The following is a 20,254-nucleotide window of genomic DNA, read 5'->3' as shown; positions in this document are numbered from 1 at the left end:
TGATCAGACATGTGGCCATCATCAGGTGCACTGACGAACTGAGCTCCTGAGGGTGGGTGGCCAATTTAAATCCCCTCCCCCCGCGGGCAGCTCTCTTCGCCGTCCGCGCCTGAGGGCCAGCGGTCGCGAAGACGTGGGTGTCGGAATCTGTCGTAGCATCGATGTGCTCACTGCATCTGCCAGTTTGTACTTCTTGCTGAGAGTCTTCTTAATTACATTCAATGCCGGGTCCCAAGTCTTGCTGAGATTGTAGCCGCAATCTCAGTTGATAACATCTTCCCTGGCGCGAATTTTGATAGCCTCCCTTATAACACTGTCCCAATGTTTATAGGTCTGAGCCAGGATCTTGGTACGCTCATAATCCATCTCGTGTTTCTCGGACAAACAGTGCTCTGCTATCGTCGACTTATTTGGATATTTCAGTCGAGTATGCCTTTGATGTTCTCGGCAACGATCTACGGTGGTGCGTACCGTTTGTCCAATATAAGTCTTCCCACACTCACAGGAAATTTGGTATATGCCGGCCTTCCTCAAACTGAGGTCATCTTTCACACTTCCCTGTAATGCCCACGTTTTATTGGGCGGGCAAAAGACAGTTTTAACTTAGTGTTTCTTTAATATATGGCCGATTTTCCCCGATAGTGCGCCATTGTACAGAATAAAGGCAGTGGCTACCTCTTCTTCCGTGACTTCATCCATCTTCACAGGTTGTGCTGTGGTGGTGGGATGGAGAGATCAAGGTGGTGCAATTTCTGGGGCAGATTCTCTGCATCTGAGATGCTGCGCGCCTTGTGTACTAGTGTTTTTAGTACGCCATTCCTCTGAGAAGGGTGGTGGCAGCTGTCTGCATGCAGGTACAGGTCAGTGTGCATTTTCTTCCTCTACACACCGTGGCTCAGGGTACCATCATACAACATGGTTATTTTACATGATGTGTGTCCATCAGCACCACACACTGTGATAGCAATGTACTAAATAGATAGAATGTACTAAATGCCAAAAGCGCGGTCTTTGTGGCATTGATTGTTCACAATGTTGGCAACGGATAGCTGTGGAGTAGGCTACAAGATGAGTTGCTACACCACGCCTTCACAGGGAAAAGAAAATATTTTTTTGGATGAACATGAGTTATGAAATATCTGCCTGCCTGAAAATGAGCTGCATATTTCATCTGTAATGAGTTTCTGCTTTGGCTGGCACAGAAGGATCAACTGGTGTTGCGAGGCAACTGCTACCGCTGGATGGGTCTCCTGGCAAACGGTACTGCACTAGATAATACCTTGTTGCGAATGGCTGCAGCATGGCAGTTGTTCTGTTCCTGGTGGATGCCTGCATTTTTGTGGCATCTTCTGCACTTTGGTAGACTGACCATCTTGCACTGTTCGACAGACACTGTTGTAACTGACTCTTTAACACGCAGAGTGGGTGTTCTACCATTTTGTTCTGTAACTGTGTACGGGCCTCAGTAGGGTGGTTCCAGTGATTGGCACAGTGGGCTGCATTTGAGAAAAATGTGCTTCATCATTGCCAGGTCTTAGAAAACAGTACAAGACTGTTTTCTGTGTTGTGAAGTTGCTTTAGGTTGCACGGCCTCCATTTGCTTCTACAGTCGCACAAGGAAGTCTCAAATAGAGTGGGGTTGGTGTTTGAAAAACTATCCTGGTAGGTGCAGAGATTCGCCATACCCTGCTCTGCTGTGGAAGTCTGCAGCTCTTCTTTTCATCGAGTACACAATCCCGTCATCACTACAGGAAGGACGTCAATCTGCAAATCTGTCATGTAGCCTATTATAGTGGCCCTCGAGGAATGGTGTAGGCCCTCTAGAAAGCCATTTGTAGCTGCAAGTTAATATAATGTTCTTATTAGTGTGTTCTTTACAGTGGGACCATTGCACAAAGTATTTCTCAAAGATAAGACCTTGTTGGTATTTATAACAACAAAGAAAATAACTGCTATCACATGTTGTTGTTGTTGTTGTGTTCTTCAGTCCTGAGACTAGTTTGATGCAGCTCTCCATGCTACTCTATCCTCTTTCATCTTCCAATACTTACTGCAACCTATATCCTACTGAATCTGCTTAGTGTCTTCATCTCTTGGTCTCCCTCTATGATTTTTACCCTCCACGCTGCCCTCCAATACTGAATTGGTGCTCTCTTGATGCCTCAGAACATGTCCTACCAATCGATCCCTCCTTTTAGTTAAGTTGTGCCACAAACTCCTCTTCTCCCCAATTCTATTCAATACCTCCCCATTAGTTATATGATCTATCCATCTACGAGTAATCTTCAGCATTCTTCTGTAGCACCACATTTCAAAAGCTTCTATTCTCTTCTTGTCTAAACTATTTATCGTCCATGTTTCGCTTCCATACATGCCTACACTCCATACAAATATTTTCAAAAACGACTTCCTGACACTTAAATCTATACTCGATGTTAACAAATTTCTCTTCTTCATAAGCGCTTACCTTGCCATTGCCAGTCTACATTTTATATCTTCTCTACTTCGACCATCATCAGTTATGTTGCTCCCCAAATAGCAAAACTCCTTTCCTAATCTAATTCCCTCAGCATCACCCGACTTAATTCGACTACATTCCATTATCCTCATTTTGCTTTTGTTGATGTTCATCTTATATCCTCCTTTCAAGACACTGTCCATTCCGTTCAACTGCTCTTACAAGTCCTTTGCTGTCTCTGACAGAATTACAATGTCATCGGCGAACCTCAAAGTTTTTATTTCCTCTCCATGGATTTTAATACCTACTCCAAATTTTTCTTTTGTTTCCTTTACTGCTTGCTCAATATACAGATTGAATAACATCGGGGAGAGGCTACAATCCCATCTCATTCCCTTCCCAAAAACTGCTTCCTTTTCATGTCCCTCGACTCTTATAACTGCCATCAGGTTTCTTTACAAATTGTAAATAGCCTTTCGCTCCCTGTATTTTATCCCTGCCACCTTCAGAATTTGAAAGAGAGTATTCCAGTCAACCCTGTCAAAAGCTTTCTCTAAGTCTACAAATGCTAGTAACATAGGTTTGCCTTTTTTTAATCTTTCTTCTAAGATAAGTTGCAGGGTCAGTATTGCCTCACGTGTTCCAATATTTCTACTGAATCCAAACTGATCTTCACCAAGGTCAGCTTCTACCGGTTTTTCCATTCGTCTGTAAAGAATTCGCGTTAGTATTTTGCAGCTGTGAGTTATTAAACTGATAGTTCGGTAATTTTCACATCTGTCAACACCTGCTTTCTTTGGGATTGGAATTATTATATTCTTCTTGAAGTCTGAGGGTATTTCGCCTTTCTCATACATCTTGCTCACCAGATGGTAGAGTTTTGTCAGGACTGGCTCTCCCAAGGCTATCACATAATGTACTATTATCATTCCACTGGTTATTTTACATAATGTGTGTCAGGCAACTGCCCACACTCTGATTCTCATGTGGTGGCATGTAGCAATCAATGTACTGCCTGCCGAAGAGGGTGGTTAATACATATGCGATACTTGACAAAATACAACAATAATGCCAATACCAAATAAGATAACACTGTGGTCAGCACATTGGACTCGCATTCTTTAGGGTGATGGTTCAAATCTGCTTCCTGCCATGCAGGTTTAGATTTTTCGTGATTTCTGTAAGTCACTTAAGGCAAATGCCAAGTTGCTTCCTTTGAAAGGGCACAGTCTATTTTCTTCTCCATTCTTCCCTAATCTCAGCTCGTGCTCCAACTCTAATGACTTAGTTGTCGATGGGTTGTGAAACACTAATCTCTTCCTTCTCCAATAACGTCAATACACTATACAAACATACTACTGTGCCGTTATTTTTAGTGTGTAACTGTTGACCATGGTGAGCTACACATGTGCAGAATATGCCAACACGATGTTAACGAATGGTGAAGCTCGGTGCGATGGGAGAGCTGTTCATCAATTTTATGGGGAGCATTTTCTACACTGGTTGACACATTTGCACTCCCTCTTTACTACAGCATACCGGTAGGCCTGAGAGAGGGATATTCACTGTCAGCAGGGCTGACTGGCAATCCACGGCAGTGCTTCACACTTAAGTTTGAAGAAACTGTAGTCCTTGCAGTGGAAGAGAACACAATGACAAGTACCAGAAACACAGCAGACTGATTGTGGGTCACCTAACTGTCTAGTGTGTTCTGCATGAGCAGCAGCTACACCTGTACCACCCCCAGATGATACAGGCAATACAGTAACAGGGTTTTGCATCAGAGCCCAATTCTGCAGTCAGTTCATGCACTGTTGTGCGGGTCATTCCATAGCGTGCAGCATGGGGTCTCTGAAGATGTATCACTGCATGCTTGTCAAACCCTGTGGTTCCGGCACAGTAGCGAACCACTCATTTTTTATGTGCAGTCTGGGATCCTCTGAATCAACGATTTTAGCAGCAGTGTTTAGGTTCAAGTGTTTCAAATGCCTCTAAGCACTATGGGACTTAACATCTGAGGTCATCAGTCCCCGAGACTTAGAACTACTTAAACCTAACTAACCTAAGGACATCACAAACATCCATGCCCGAGGCAGGATTTGAACCAGCGACCATAGCAGCAGCACGGTTCCGGACTGAAGCACCTAGAACCGCTCTGCCACAGTGGCTGGCCAGTGTTTATGTCTCGGTGGCCCGATTGCTTAGTTCTCCTGACTGGAACCCTCTAGACTACTATCCATGGGGTCACACAAGAAATCCTTGATTCGTGAGACTCTTGTATCTAGCTACTGATGCAAATAATGTAGAAGGACCACCGATTGGCTATGGTATGTACCGGAATGTGCCACAGAGGTACTGTATATGTGCTGACATTGACGGTTGTCCCATTGAGTCCTACTTGTAAGTGGGCCCAGACAACTAGCAGCAGGAGTTGGAGAGCAATGTGTGTTGTGGTTTTTTGTGGTACGTTTCCAGATATGAGCTCATATGCTAAACTTAACCATATTTGTTCCCACTACAAGTCCTCCAAGTCCAAACAATTAAAAACGCTCATAAGGGGAAAGACCACTGGACCTGATGGAATACCAGTTTGATTTTACACAGAGTACGCCAAGGAACTTGCCCCCCTTCTTACAGTGGTGTACCATAGGTCTCTAGAAGAGCATAGCATTCCAAAGGATTGAAAAAGGGCACAGGTCATCCCCATTCTCAAGAAGGGACCTCGAACAGATGTGCAGAACTATAGAGCTATACCTCTAACGTCGATCAGTTGTAGAATTTTGGAACACGTATTATGTTCGAGTATAATGACTTTTCTGGAGACTAGAAATCTACTCTGTAGGAATCAGCATGGGTTTCAAAAAAGACGGTCATGTGAAACCCAGCTCGCGCTATTCGTCCACGAGACTCAGAGGGCCACAGACACGGGTTCACAGGTAGATGCCGTGTTTCTTGACTTGTGCAAGGCGTTCGATACAGCTCCCCACAGTCGTTTAATGAAAAAAGTAAGAGCACATGGACTATCAGACCAATTGTGTGATTGGATTGAAGAGTTCCTAGATAACAGAACGCAGCATGTCGTTCTTGATGGAGAGGGGTCTTCCGAAGTAAGAGTGATTTCACGTGTGTCATAGGACCGTTGCTATTCACAATATACATAAATGACCTTGTGGATGACATCGGAAGTTCACTGAGGCTTTTTGCGGATGATGCTATAGTATATCGAGAGGTTGTAACAATGGAAAATTGTGCTGAAATGCAGGAGGATCTCCAATGAATTGACGCATGGTGCAGGGAATGGCAATTGAATCTCAATGTAGACAAGTGTAATGTGCCGCGAATACATAGAAAGAAAGATCCTTTATCATTTAGATACAATATAGCAGGTCAGAAACTGGAAGCAGTTAATTCCATAAATTATCTGGGAGTGATATAAAATGGAATGACCATATAAAATTAATCGTCAGTAAATCAGATGCCAGACAGATTCATTGGAAGAATCCTAAGTAAATGCAGTCCGAAAACAAAGGAAGTAGGTTACAGTACACTTGTTCGCCCACTGCTTGAATACTGCTCAGCAGTGTGGGATCCGTGCCAGATAGGGTTGATAGAAGAGATAGAGAAGGTCCAACAGAGAGCATCATGCTTCATTACAGGATCATTTAGTAATCACGAAAGTGTTATGGAAATGATAGATAAACTCCAGTGGAAGACTCTGCAGGAGAGACGCTCAGTAGCACGGTACGGGCTTTTGTCAAAGTTTTGAGAACATACCTTCACCGAGGAGTCAAGCAGTATATTGCTCCCTCCTATGTATATCTCACGAAGAGACCATGAGGATAAAATCAGAGAGATTAGAGCCCACACTGAGGCAAACTGACAATTTTTCTTTCCACGAACAATACGAGACTGGAATAGAAGGGAGAAGCGATAGAGGTACTCAAGGTGCCCTCCGCCACACACCGTCAGGTGGCTTGCGGAGTATGGATGTAGATGTAGATGTAGATGTGTAAACAGACTTTAGTTACACTATGTATATGCTGTTTCAAAGCAGAAACATGCAGAGGATCATTCAAAAATGCATCATTGTTGGTACGATCTCTTGTAATAAAATAATGGGAAGCACAAGTTCATCATAGTGGGTAGTGGACAGACGTCTGGAATTCTGAAGTAAAATATAGGTGGTTTACATACTCCTATACCCAGACTTTTATTTTTTTATTCTCTTTCATTTTATAAAAGATTATGAGGCTTTCTTATTAATTTTGTGAACTTGTTGGAGAGCATGGACCAATGAATTGCAAGACCCTTTGGGCATCACTATCTGATTCTATTGCAATTCTGTATTTATAAATTCATTAAAAAATCTCTCTCTCTCTCTCTCTTTCTCTTTCTATTTCCCTTTCTCTCTCTTACATGAAGCACAGAAAATGTAACAGTAATAATGCAGTAAATGAATGATTGTTCTGTCTTTATCTGTAACAGAGTTTAGATGCTCACATAGGAGATTATTCACTTTCTTGTTCGATGCCTCTTTTATTTAATACATTCTAAAAATTCTGCTGCTGCATAGGAGTAGTGATCTACCAAGAATGGCCTTAGGGTTTTACTAAAAGGTGAGAACAATGAAATAATTTTGATCTTATGTGGAAGACTATATTAGATTTGCAATGGGGCTTTTAAGAGCTGATGTCATTACTGACTGGACATGGAACTTTCCCTTTTGCCCGATGATCTATTCATGGATATTTAAGTGTTCATTTACATATACTACAGACAGAACTTCTGTTTTACACATGTCCATTTTCATACACAAAATCTATGATTTGCATGTCAGATGCAGTTGTAAGCTGCCAACAGACAGTACTGCTGTCATAGATGACGATGTGGAGCACATCCATGAGAGATGTAGCAAGTTATTTCAGAGCATGCAGCAGCTGTTATGGATACAATGTCTGTTATGCTTTGCAATGAGTAATATGTCCTGTGTGAATACAAACCACTGCTAATGGTATAGATAGTAAATCCCAGTCTCCTGTGGAACTGATGACCTCAGAAGTTAAGTCCCATAGTGCTCAGAGCCATTTGAATGAACCAGTCTCCTGTGGTATATACTTCTTGTGGTCATTGGTTGTCCAGGGTTCCAAGTCCATTGTTTGTTTAATGTTATCATAATTTTATGAATAACAAAGAAAAGGTGTGATACTTGTTTACTAGCCTTTCTCCCCACAGCTTCACTTGTATACAAATTCAGCATGTACATTACACATGTCTCCTTCCCCCTCCTTTTGGTCCATCTCCTCTTCCCCCCCCCCCCCACCCCAGTCTGCCTAATACCTCCTCCCACCAGTCTTCCCATTTCTTCCTACCCCTCTCTCTGTCCCCCACCTCCTCATGCTGCCTCTCTCTTCCTCCCCATATTTCTACCAAATTCTGTCTGCCTCCTCCCTTTGCCCATAACTTCCTGCCTTTTCCTGACCACCTACTGTATCCTCCTGCCCTTTATATTGACCTCCTCTTCCTGTCCTCTCTCTCTGCCCATCTCCTCCAGCTCCCTTTCTTTCCCATTTCCTCATTCCCCTCTCAATTCATATCCACCTCCTCCTGCCTTCAGTGTTTCTCCTCCTCACTGTCTCGGTGCTCATCTAATGCTGTTCCCTCTCTATACCCATCTCCTCCTGCCCTCTTTTTGCAATCTCAAATTGCCACATCCTCTCCTACTCCTCCCCCCCCCCCCTCTGCCCCCAAGGCTCCCTATTCCCATGTAACTTCCCATCTCCTCTAGACCCTTCTCTCTGCACATCTCGTCCTGTTCCTGTCCCCCCCCCCCGTCTCTGCCCACCTCCTCTTACCCCCTCTTTATTCCCATCCCCTCCTCCTTTCTCTCTCTGTCCCTCCCATCCTCCTTATCTGCCTCTATTATCCTCCCCACCTCAATGCTCATTTCCTCCTGGCCTGTCATTGTCCAATTCCTCCTCCCCTGTGTGCCTCTGTCCTCTTGCCCCCTCTCTGTGCCTTTCTCTGTCTGCCCCCTCTCTTTCCCTATCCCCTCCTCCCCATTTGTTGTTCCATCTCCTCCTCTTCCCACATCTACATCTCTTTCCCTCTCCACCTTTTTGTCCATCTCCTCCTGCCAGCTATTTCTGACCATCTTCTCCTGTTCCTCTCCCCCCCCCCCCATCTGCTTCTGTCCCCCCTCTCTCTACCTGTCTGTGTCTGCCCCCTCTCTCTGCCCATCTTTTCTTGCCCTCTATCTGCCCTTCACCTCCTGTACCCCATTTCTCCATTCCCTATCTCTGCCCATCTCCATCTGTCCCATCTAACTACCCGTTTCCTCACGCCCTCACTCTCTGCCCACTTCCTACTGCCCCCTCTCAGTACACATTTCTTCCTGCTTCTCTCTTCACCCCTCCTCCTCCTTTTCCTCCTCCTCCCCCCTCCTCCTCCTACCTCTCCTCCTCCTCCACCTGTCCCTCCCTACATCTATACCCAACTCGACCCCATCTTTCCCTGTCCCCTCCTGACTGCCACTCTGCCTGTCCCCCTCCCCGGATGTCTCCTCCCGACCCCCTCTCTCAACCCCCTCTCTCTGTCCATCTCCACTTGTTTCTCATTGCACATTTCCTCCTGCCTCTTCTCCCTGTCAATCTTCTCCTGCCCATCTCTTTGCCACCTTTCTGTCCATTTCCTCACACACTAACTCTCGGTTCACCCTTTCCCCTCCCCCCATCTCACCACCCTCTCTGTCTCTGCTCATCTCCACCAGTCTCCTGTCACTACCCATTTCCTTCTGCCACCTCTACTACCCATTTGATTTTGCCCTCTCTTTCTGCTCATCTCTTCCTGCCCCCTCCCTCTGTCCAACTCCTCCTGCCCTCTTTCTCTGCCCGTGTCCTGTTGCATCCTCTCTGCCTGCCCATCTGCCTTCCCTCTTTCCCCATAAGCTAGTCTCCCTCTCTCTTCCTCCTCCTCTCTCCTCCTCCTCTTCCTCTTCTTCTTACTTCTTACAATGTGCCTCCACACCTCTCTACCAGTCACCCTTCTCTTTGTACCCATCCCCTCCTGCCCCCTCTCTCTGCTCATTCCCTCCTGCCCCCTCTCTTCTCATAACCTCCTGCCCCCTCCCTCTACTCATCCCCTCCTGACCCCTTTCTCTGCTCATCCCCTCCTGCCACCTCTCTCTGCTCATCCCCTCCTGCCCCCTCTCTTCTCATCCCCCCTGCCCCTCTCTCTGCTCATCCCCTCTTGCTCCCTCCCTCTGCTCATCCCTTCCTGCCCCCTTTCCCTGTTCATCCCCTCCTGCCACCTCTCTCTGCTCATCCCCTCCTTCCCCCCTCTCTGTGTCCACCTCTTCCTGCCCCCTCTGTCCATCTCTTCATGACCATCTCTTTGTGCCCACTCCTTTGCGCACATCTTTCCATGTCCGTCTCTTCATGCCCCCTCTCTCTACCCATCTCCTCCTGCCCCCTCTCTCTACCCATCTCCTCCTGCCCCCTCTCTGTGCCCATCTTGTCCTGCCCCTCTCTACGCCCATCCGCTTCTCCTTGTCCATTTCTCTCTGCCTCTCTTTGCCAATCCACTCTTTGCCCGTCCCCTTCCACCTCCTCTTCCCTCTGCCCATCTACTCCTGCCCCCTTTTCCCTATCATGTCCTCCTCATCTACCTGCTCCTCCTCCTCCTTCTTCCTCTCTCTGTCCCCCACTCCTGTCCCTCTCTCTGTACACTCCCTCCTGTATTCATGTCAAATTTTCCCCAGACCTTCACATCTTGCCCCTGCAAACCAGGTCATTAAAGCAGGCCTGTACTACTGCCACAAATCACCTGTTGTACAGTACAAGAGCAATAATATGTATGTTGGTGTTGTTGTTGTGGTCTTCAGCCCTGAGACTGGTTTGATGCAGCTCTCCACGCTACTCTATCCTGTGCAAGCTTCTTCATCTCCCAGTACCCACTGCAACCTACATCCCTCTGAATCTGCTTAGTGTATTCATCTCTTGGTCTCCCTCTACGATTTTTACCCTCCACGCTGCCCTCCAATGCTAAATTTGTGATCCCTTGATGCCTCAAAACATGTCCTACCAACCGATCCCTTCTTCTAGTCAAGTTGTGCCACAAACTTCTCTTCTCCCCAATCCCATTCAATACCTCCTCATTAGTTACGTGATCTACCCACCTTATCTTCAGCATTCTTCTGTAGCACCACATTTCAAAATCTTCTATTCTCTTCTTGTCCATACTAGTTATCGTCCATGTTTCACTTCCATACAGGGCTACACTCCATACAAATACTTTCAGAAACGACTTCCTGACACTTAAATCTATAGTCGATGTTAACAAATTTCTCTTCTTCAGAAACGATTTCCTTGCCATTGCCAGTCTACATTTTATATCCTCTCCACTATGACCATCATCAGTTATTTTACTCCCTAAATAGCAAAACTCCTTTACTACTTTAAGTGTCTCATTTCCTAATCTAATTCCCTCAGCATCACCCGATTTAATTTGACTACATTCCATTATCCTCGTTTTGCTTTTGTTGATGTTCATCTTATATCCTTCTTTCAAGACATTGTCCATTCCGTTCAACTGCTCTTCCAAGTCCTTTACTGTCTCTGACAGAATTACAATGTCATCGGCGAACCTCAAAGTTTTTACTTCTTCTCCATGAATTTTAATACCTACTCCGAATTTTTCTTTTGTTTCCTTTACTGCTTGCTCAATATACAGATTGAATAACATCGGGGACAGGATACAACCCTGTCTCACTCCCTTGCCAACCACTGCTTCCCTTTCATGCCCCTCGACTCTTATAACTGCCATCTGGTTTCTTTACAAATTGTAAATAGCCTTTCGCTCCCTGTATTTTACCCCTGCCACCTTTAGAATGTGAAAGAGAGTATTCCAGTCAACATTGTCAAAAGCTTTCTCTAAGTCTGCAAATGCTAGAAACGTAGGTTTGCCTTTTTTTAATCTTTCTTCTAAGATAAGTCGTAAGGTCAGTATTGCCTCACGTGTTCCAACATTTCTACGGAATCCAAACTGATCTTCCACGAGGTCCACTTCAACCAGGTTTTCCATTCGTCTGTAAAGAATTCGCGTTAGTATTTTGCAGCTGTGTCTTATTAAACTGATAGTTCGGTAATTTTCACATCTGTCAACACCTGCTTTCTTTGGGATTGGAATTATTATATTCTTCTTGAAGTCTGAGGGTACTTCGTCTGTCTCATACATCTTGCTCACCAGATGGTAGAGTTTTGTCAGGACTGGCTCTCCCAAGGCCGTCAGTAGTTCTAATGGAATGTTGTCTACTCCCGGGGCCTTGTTTCGACTGAGGTCTTTCAGTGCTCTGTCAAACTCTTCACGCAGTATTGTATCTCCCATTTCATCTTCATCTACATCCTCTTCTATTTCCATAATATTGTCCTCAAGTACATCGCCCTTGTATAAACCCTCTATATACTCCTTCCACCTTTCTGCCTTCCCTTCTTTGCTTAGAACTGGGTTGCCATCTGAGCTCTTGATATTCATACAAGTGGTTCTCTTCTTTCCAAAGGTCTCTTTAATTTTCCTGTAGGCAGTATCTATCTTACCCCTAGTGAGACAAGCCTCTACATCCTTACATTTGTCCTCTAGCCATCCCTGCTTAGCCATTTTGCACTTCCTGTCGATCTCATTTTTGAGACGTTTGTATTCCTTTTTGCTTGCTTCATTTACTGCATTTTTATATTTTCTCCTTTCATCAATTAAACTCAATATCTCTCCTGTTACCCAAGGATTTCTATTAGCCCTCGTCCTTTTACCTACTTGATCGTCTGCTGCTTTCACTACTTCATCCCTCAGAGCTACCCATTCTTCCTCCACTGTATTTCTTTCCCCCATTCCTGTCAATTGTTCCTTTATGCTCTCCCTGAAACTCTCCACAACCTCTGGTTCTTTCAGTTTATCCAGGTCCCATCTCCTTAAATTGACACCATTTTGCAGTTTCTTCAGTTTCAATCTGCAGTTCATAACCAAGAGATTGTGGTCAGAATCCATATCTGCCCCTGGAAATGTATTACAATTTAAAACCTGGTTCCTAAATCTCTGTCTTACCATTATATAATCTATCTGATACCTTTTAGTATCTCCAGGATTCTTCCAGGTATACAACCTTCTTTTATGATTCTTGAACCAAGTGTTAGCTATGATTAAGTTATGCTCTGTGCAAAATTCTACAAGGCGGCTTCCTCTTTCATTTCTTCCCCCCAATCCATATTCACCTACTATGTTTCCTTCTCTTCCTTTTCCTACTGACGAATTCCAGTCACCCATGACTATTAAATTTTCGTCTCCCTTCACTACCTAAATAATTTCTTTTATCTCGTCATACATTTCATCAATTTCTTCATCATCTGCAGAGCTAGTTGGCATATAAACTTGTACTACTGTAATAGGCATGGGCTTTGTGTCTATCTTGGCCACAATAATGCGTTCACCATGCTGTTTGTAGTAGCTAACCCGCACTCCTATTTTTTCGTTCATTATTAAACCTACTCCTGCATTACCTCTATTTGATTTTGTATTTATAACCCTGTAATCACCTGACCAAAAGTCTTGTTCCTCCTGCCACCGAACTTCACTAATTCCCACTATATCTAACTTTAACCTATCCATTTCCCTTTTTAAATTTTCTAATTACCTGCCTGATTAAGGGATCTGACATTCCACGCTCCGATCCGTAGAACGCCAGTTTTCTTTCTCCTGATAACGATGTCCTCTTGAGTAGTCCCCGCCCAAAGATCCAAATGGGGGACTATTTTACCTCCGGAATATTTTACCCAAGAGGACGCCATCATCATTTAACCATACAGTAAAGCTGCATGTCCTCGGGAAAAATTACGGCTGTAGTTTCCCCTTGCTTTCAGCCGTTCGCAGTACCAGCACAGCAAGGCCGTTTTGGTTAATGTTACAAGGCCAGATCAGTCAATCATCCAGACTGTTGCCCCTGCAACTACTGAAAAGGCTGCTGCCCCTCTTCAGGAACCACATGTTTGTCTGGCCTCTCAACAGATACCCTTCCGTTGTGGTTGCACCTACGGTACAGCCATCTGTATCGCTGAAGCACTCAAGCCTCCCCACCAACGGCAAGGTCCATGGTTCATGGGGGGAATATGTATGTTATGCCACTGAAATATTTTGCTCCGTAAGTGTTTCCATCTTCATATTAGGCAAAAACAATACACTGACATCTTGAAAGCATGCACACCTGCAGTTGTCAAGTGGCCTACTTGCTTTGCTGTGCCGAAACCTCACCACAATTGCTTCTGCTACCCAAGCGTCCACATTCAACTGTACACATCTGTAGCTCCATTTCTTCCAGTGGATTTTGACGTCATTCCCATGGCATCAAATGATCCCTATATCAAAGTTCTTATGAACTGAATTAAGTTTTGTGCTATTTAAAGCTGTACTGATGGCCAGTCATTCAGATAATTCAGTGCATATAAATGATTCAGAGTCTCTCTCTCAAGTTGCCAGTTCTGTGTGAATGCAAATCGTCCTTGTAATATAGAGGAAAGTGCCCTAAACTGGACTTTTACGCCTAAAGTGTACCCCTGGTCTCTTGGCTCTGCATTTTCCTGAACTCCAGTGGGTCTACGTGTAAGTAGTGGTTTAGGCTTATACTACTCTGTAACAAATCACACATATCGCTCCCTTCACATTTGCTTATCAGTTTGCGATTGACAATGGAAAAAACTTTTGCATTATGCATTTTGCCCTCTCTTTCTGCTCATCTCTTCCTGCCCCCTCCCTCTGCCCAACTCCTCCTGCCCTCTTTCTCTGCCCGTGTCCTGTTGCATCCTCTCTGCGTGCCCATCTGCCTTCCCTCTTTCCCCATAAGCTAGGAAAGCTTTTCAACCTATGCAAGGTTGTTGCAAACAAATTGATTAGTCTCTTTCTTATATACTACAAAGCCAAGCAGTCAGAAATAAGGCCTACAGGAACATCCTAAAACAAGGCTCTTGGGTTCAGCAAAGAAAAAACACAGAAATTCTATTGCTTTCTGAAAGATGTTGTGTTATACCTACTTTGAAACTACATTATGTTTTCTTTAATTTAATACCTTTTTCCAATTTTGTTTAGTGCTATTTTGATTATATTTATAAACGGTTCAATTTTGGCAAATACAACAAGCTTAATTCCATTGTCATAAAATTCTGCTGGCTGAGATTTCAACCAGTTAATCCCACTTAGTGATACCTTAGCTTCTGCACAACTATCTGATGCAACAAACCTCATGAAATTTGTGGAAAACTAAATGAGAGCTCCGTCACTGTGAATGACAGTTTTGTTGAACCTTCTCATCGAATTTTGCAATCAGTTCCTCCATTCTTCATTGTGAAAATTAGCATGGCCATTTTTAAACCTAATGCAGCACTGGTGCACTCCACCTGCAGTGATTACATTGTTTCCATACACTTCACCCAATTGCCAATAAATTTCAATCAGTTTGTGGTTGTTTTGCGACAAGAACCCACACGTCACAACTTGTGGGATTTTCAGTTGTGGCACACTTTAAAACTTTTGTTGTGAAATAACGGGAAATGACACACTCCTCACCCTGATGTGGGTGGATGCTGAATGAACAGACAAATGCTCAGACAGCAATATCGCCACACTAGCCTAATCCATTGCAGCTGCAGGTGAAAATTTAATCTACTCTTTGGATAGCCCAAGTATTTTGCAAACTCACAAAGTGCATGATTTTAGAAAAAAACTTTTTTTATAATAATTTTTCATTATATTTGCAAAAAATAAAATGTAAATGGTGCACAATATTAGAAAGTAAATATTAAACACTTTTTAAATATAACATTTTAATACTTTCAATTTCTTAAAAATCAAAAACAAAATAGGAGTCCAAATATGGGCACTTTACTCTATAAATGACCTGTGCTGGAAAGGTGTGGAAGAGCTAAAAACATACAAAAACAAAAATACAACAAATATAAAAAACAAAAACGGTGAAAAACAAAACTGAAATTTATTGCAATGTATATCAAACTATTCTCTTTGATCATCAGAGGATTGTGAAACTGAAATTGTTTTGTCTAGGAAAAGTATTACAAAAGGGATACTGATGTTTAATTAAAACATTGTCTTTTAAATAAAATTAGTTATCACAAATAAGATATTTTGACCTCTTGCTGTGGCTGGAATACTTCAATTGTGTCAAAATGTTTTTCTAAATAAGTGTCAAAATTAAGATGAACGGCACTCTCATACCAGGTTTTGCAAGATTGGTTCATATAAGCTGTCCCACAAAACCTAATAATTTGCCACAAATAAGAGGCAGTTCTGAACCTTGACACATGGCAGGCTGGGTATGATTTCTAAAAGAGAAACCATCTACAAAAATTCAAAATACACAAAGAAAGCTGATAAACTAAATACGAGAAAATAGACTGATGTGGAAAGAGACAGATAATTAGAAGCAAGTCTTATGTAGTGGTGAAAAGTGACTGTTAGGGTACATCACAAACAACTGATATTGTGTGGAATATTAGGTTATGGTGAACAAAGCAGTTTTATTGGAAGCAGTCGATTTGCAAAGTTCTTCCTTTATTCAGCACTAGACTTTGCTCATCCTTCTTCACCTCTGTCAGGGCAATTACCACAGCCAGTTTCAAAGGATATTATCATTTTATTTGCTTATACCAGCTGTGGTGTTTTTATGAGATGGGTGAACAGCAGAATACTGATGTAGGTGGAGAATCTAGAAAGAAAATGGCAAAATAATAAGAGAGACAAATTGCTCAGTCAAAAATTCAATTGTGTGATTAAGTAGCGAACGCAAAAACAGCTAGGTGCTTAAGAAACCTTAGTTTAGTTCGAAAAGAGGTTTGAAAGCACCAATAAGTTGGCTTACACAGTTTTTGTGCAGTTTTATTTTTTTCTGTAACATATATCTTTTCTAGGAAGCTGTGACTCTGTACTGGGTGTCAGAAGACTGTCACAGTTCACACAGCCAGGTGGATGTTCATGTAACATAAGATACTTGAGAAATGAACATCAGTTTTTAGAGATCCTTGTGTGAATTTCAACACTCACAAGGGGAGGCCGCCAATTGTGAAATTCAGATTCGATTCATACTGCGCATAATAAAAGCTCATGGCCAGAGGTGTAATGTGGCAAGGCACCAAGATGCACTTCTCAGCCGCTGTCGAGAAAATCGACAGTTAAAGAAACCGTTGTGGTGAAATACTCTCTAGGATTAATAAATTTCTACAGCGTCGTGGCGCAGTGGTAAGCGCTCGGGTTCGTTATTCAAAGGTCGCCGGATCGAATCTTGCGCTATGCAACCTTTTTTTTTTTTTTTTTTAGTATTTGTTTTTTATAATTTATATATATATATATATATATATATATATATAAAAAAATACAAAGATGAGGTGACTTACCGAACAAAAACGCTGGCAGGTCGATAGACCACAAACAAACACAAACATACACACAAAATTCAAGCTTTCGCAACAAATTGTTGCCTCATCAGGAAAGAGGGAAGGAGAGGGGAAGACGAAAGGAAGTGGGTTTTAAAGGAGAGGGTAAGGAGTCATTCCAATCCCGGGAGCGGAAAGACTTACCTTAGGGGGAAAAAAGGACAGGTATACACTCGCACACACGGACATATCCATCCACACATACAGACACAAGCAGACATATTTAAAGACAAAGAGTTTGGGCAGAGATGTCAGTCGAGGCAGAAGTGTAGAGGCAAAGAAGTTGTTGAAAGACAGGTGAGGTATGAGTGGCGGCAACTTGAAATTAGCGGAGATTGAGGCCTGGCGGATGACGAGAAGAGAGGATATACTGAAGGGCAAGTTCCCATCTCCGGAGTTCGGATAGGTTGGTGTTGGTGGGAAGTATCCAGATAACCCGGACGGTGTAACACTGTGCCAAGATGTGCTGGCCGTGCACCAAGGCATGTTTAGCCACAGGGTGATCCTCATTACCAACAAACACTGTCTGCCTGTGTCCATTCATGCGAATGGACAGTTTGTTGCTGGTCATTCCCACATAGAATGCGTCACAGTGTAGACAGGTCAGTTGGTAAATCACGTGGGTGCTTTCACACGTGGCTCTGCCTTTGATCGTGTACACCTTCCGGGTTACAGGACTGGAGTAGGTAGTGGTGGGAGGGTGCATGGGACAGGTTTTGCATCGGGGGCGGTTACAAGGATAGGAGCCAGAGGGTAGGGAAGGTGGTTTGGGGATTTCATAGGGATGAACTAACAGGTTACGAAGGTTAGGTGGACGGCGGAAAGACACTCTTGGCAGAGTGGGGAGGATTTCATGAAGGATGGATCTCATTTCAGGGCAGGATTTGAGGAAGTCGTATCCCTGCTGGAGAGCCACATTCAGAGTCTGGTCCAGTCCCGGAAAGTATCCTGTCACAAGTGGGGCACTTTTGTGGTTCTTCTGTGGGGGATTCTGGGTTTGAGGGGACGAGGAAGTGGCTCTGGTTATTTGCTTCTGTACCAGGTCGGGAGGGTAGTTGCGGGATGCGAAAGCTGTTTTCAGGTTGTTGGTGTAATGATTCAGGGATTCCGGACTGGAGCAGATTCGTTTGCCACGAAGACCTAGGCTGTAGGGAAGGGACCGTTTGATGTGGAATGGGTGGCAGCTGTCATAATGGAGGTCCGTTGCTTGTTGGTGGGTTTGATGTGGACAGACGTGTGAAGTTGGCCATTGGACAGGTGGAGGTCAACGTCAAGGAAAGTGGCATGGGATTTGGAGTAGGACCAGGTGAAACTGATGGAACCAAAGGAGTTGAGGTTGGAGAGGAAATTCTGGAGTTCTTCTTCACTGTGAGTCCAGATCATGAAGATGTCATCAATAAATCTGTACCAAACTTTGGGTTGGCAGACTTGGGTAACCAAGAAGGCTTCCTCTAAGCGACCCATGAATAGGTTGGCGTACGAGGGGGCCATCCTGGTACCCATGGCTGTTCCCTTTAATTGTTGGTATGTCTGGCCTTCAAAAGTGAAGAAGTTGTGGGTCAGGATGAAGCTGGCTAAGGTGATGAGGAAAGAGGTTTTAGGTAGGGTGGCAGGTGATCGGCGTGAAAGGAAATGCTCCATCGCAGCGAGGCCCTGGACGTGCGGAATATTTGTGTATAAGGACGTGGCATCAATGGTTACAAGGATGGTTTCCAGGGGTAACAGATTGGGTAAGGATTCCAGGCGTTCAAGGAAGTGGTTGGTGTCCTTGATGAAGGATGGGAGACTGCATGTAATGGGTTGAAGGTGTTGATCTACGTAGGCAGAGATACGTTCTGTGGGGGCTTGGTAACCAGCTACAATGGGGCGGCTGGGATGATTGGGTTTGTGGATTTTAGGAAGAAGGTAGAAGGTAGGGGTGCGGGGTGTCGGTGGGGTCAGGAGGTTGATGGAGTCAGGTGAAAGGTTTTGCAGGGGGCCTAAGGTTCTGAGGATTCCTTGAAGCTCCGCCTGGACATCGGGAATGGGGTTACCTTGGCAAACTTTGTATGTGGTGTTGTCTGAAAGCTGACGCAGTCCCTCAGCCACATACTCCCGACGATCAAGTACCACGGTCGTGGAACCCTTGTCTGCCGGAAGAATGATGATGGATCGGTCAGCCTTCAGATCACGGATAGCCTGGGCTTCAGCAGTGGTGATGTTGGGTGTAGGTTAAGGTTTTTTAAGAAGGATTGAGATGCAAGGCTGGAAGTCAGATATTCCTGGAAGGTTTGGAGAGGGTGATTTTGAGGAAGAGGAGGTGGGTCCCGCTGTGACGGAGGACGGAACTGTTCCAGGCAGGGTTCAATTTGGATGGTGTCTTGAGGAGTCGGATCATTAGGAGTAGGATTAGGATCATTTTTCTTCGTGGCAAAGTGATACTTCCAGCAGAGAGTACGAGTGTAGGACAGTAAATCTTTGACGAGGGCTGTTTGGTTGAATCTGGGAGTGGGGCTGAAGGTGAGGCCTTTGGATAGGACAGAGGTTTCGGATTGGGAGAGAGGTTTGGAGGAAAGGTTAACTACTGAATTAGGGTGTTGTGGTTCCAGATTGTGTTGATCGGAATTTTGAGGTTTTGGAGGGAGTGGAGCTGGAAGTGGGAGATTGAGTAGATGGGAGAGACTGGGTTTGTGTGCAATGAGAGGAGGTTGAGGTTTGCTGGAAAGGTTGTGAAGGGTGAGTGAGTTGCCTTTCCGGAGGTGGGAAACCAGGAGATTGGATAGTTTTTTGAGGTGGAGGGTGGCATGCTGTTCTAATTTACGGTTGGCCTGTAGGAGGATGCTCTGGACAGCCGGTGTGGATGTGGGAGAGGAAAGATTAAGGACTTTTATTAAGGATAGGAGTTGACGGGTGTGTTCATTGGCTGAGTTGATGTGTAGGTGAAGGATTAGGTGGGTGAGGGCAATGGATTGTTCAGTTTGGAACTGGTATAGGGACTGATGGAAGGAAGGGTTGCAGCCAGAGATGGGAACTTTAAGTGTAAGGCCTTTGGGGGTGATGCCAAATGTCAGGCAAGCCTGAGAAAATAGAATATGGGAGTGCTGCTATTTAAAACACATCTCTGCGATAAGGGGAGGAAAGGAATATGTGGGAAACACTGAGAAGGAGAAGAGACACGATGATAGGACATCTGTTAAGATATGAGGGAATGACTTCTGTGGTACTAGAGGGGGCTGTAGAGAGTGGGGGCTCCATTATGACAGCTGCCACCCATTCCACATCAAACGGTCCCTTCCCTACAGCCTAGGTCTTCGTGGCAAACGAATCTGCTCCAGTC

Source organism: Schistocerca piceifrons, chromosome 10 (assembly GCF_021461385.2).
Source record: "Schistocerca piceifrons isolate TAMUIC-IGC-003096 chromosome 10, iqSchPice1.1, whole genome shotgun sequence".
Lineage (NCBI taxonomy): Eukaryota > Metazoa > Arthropoda > Insecta > Orthoptera > Acrididae > Schistocerca > Schistocerca piceifrons.
The sequence above is the reverse complement of the archived record's forward strand: the minus strand, read 5'-3'. Positions refer to the sequence as shown.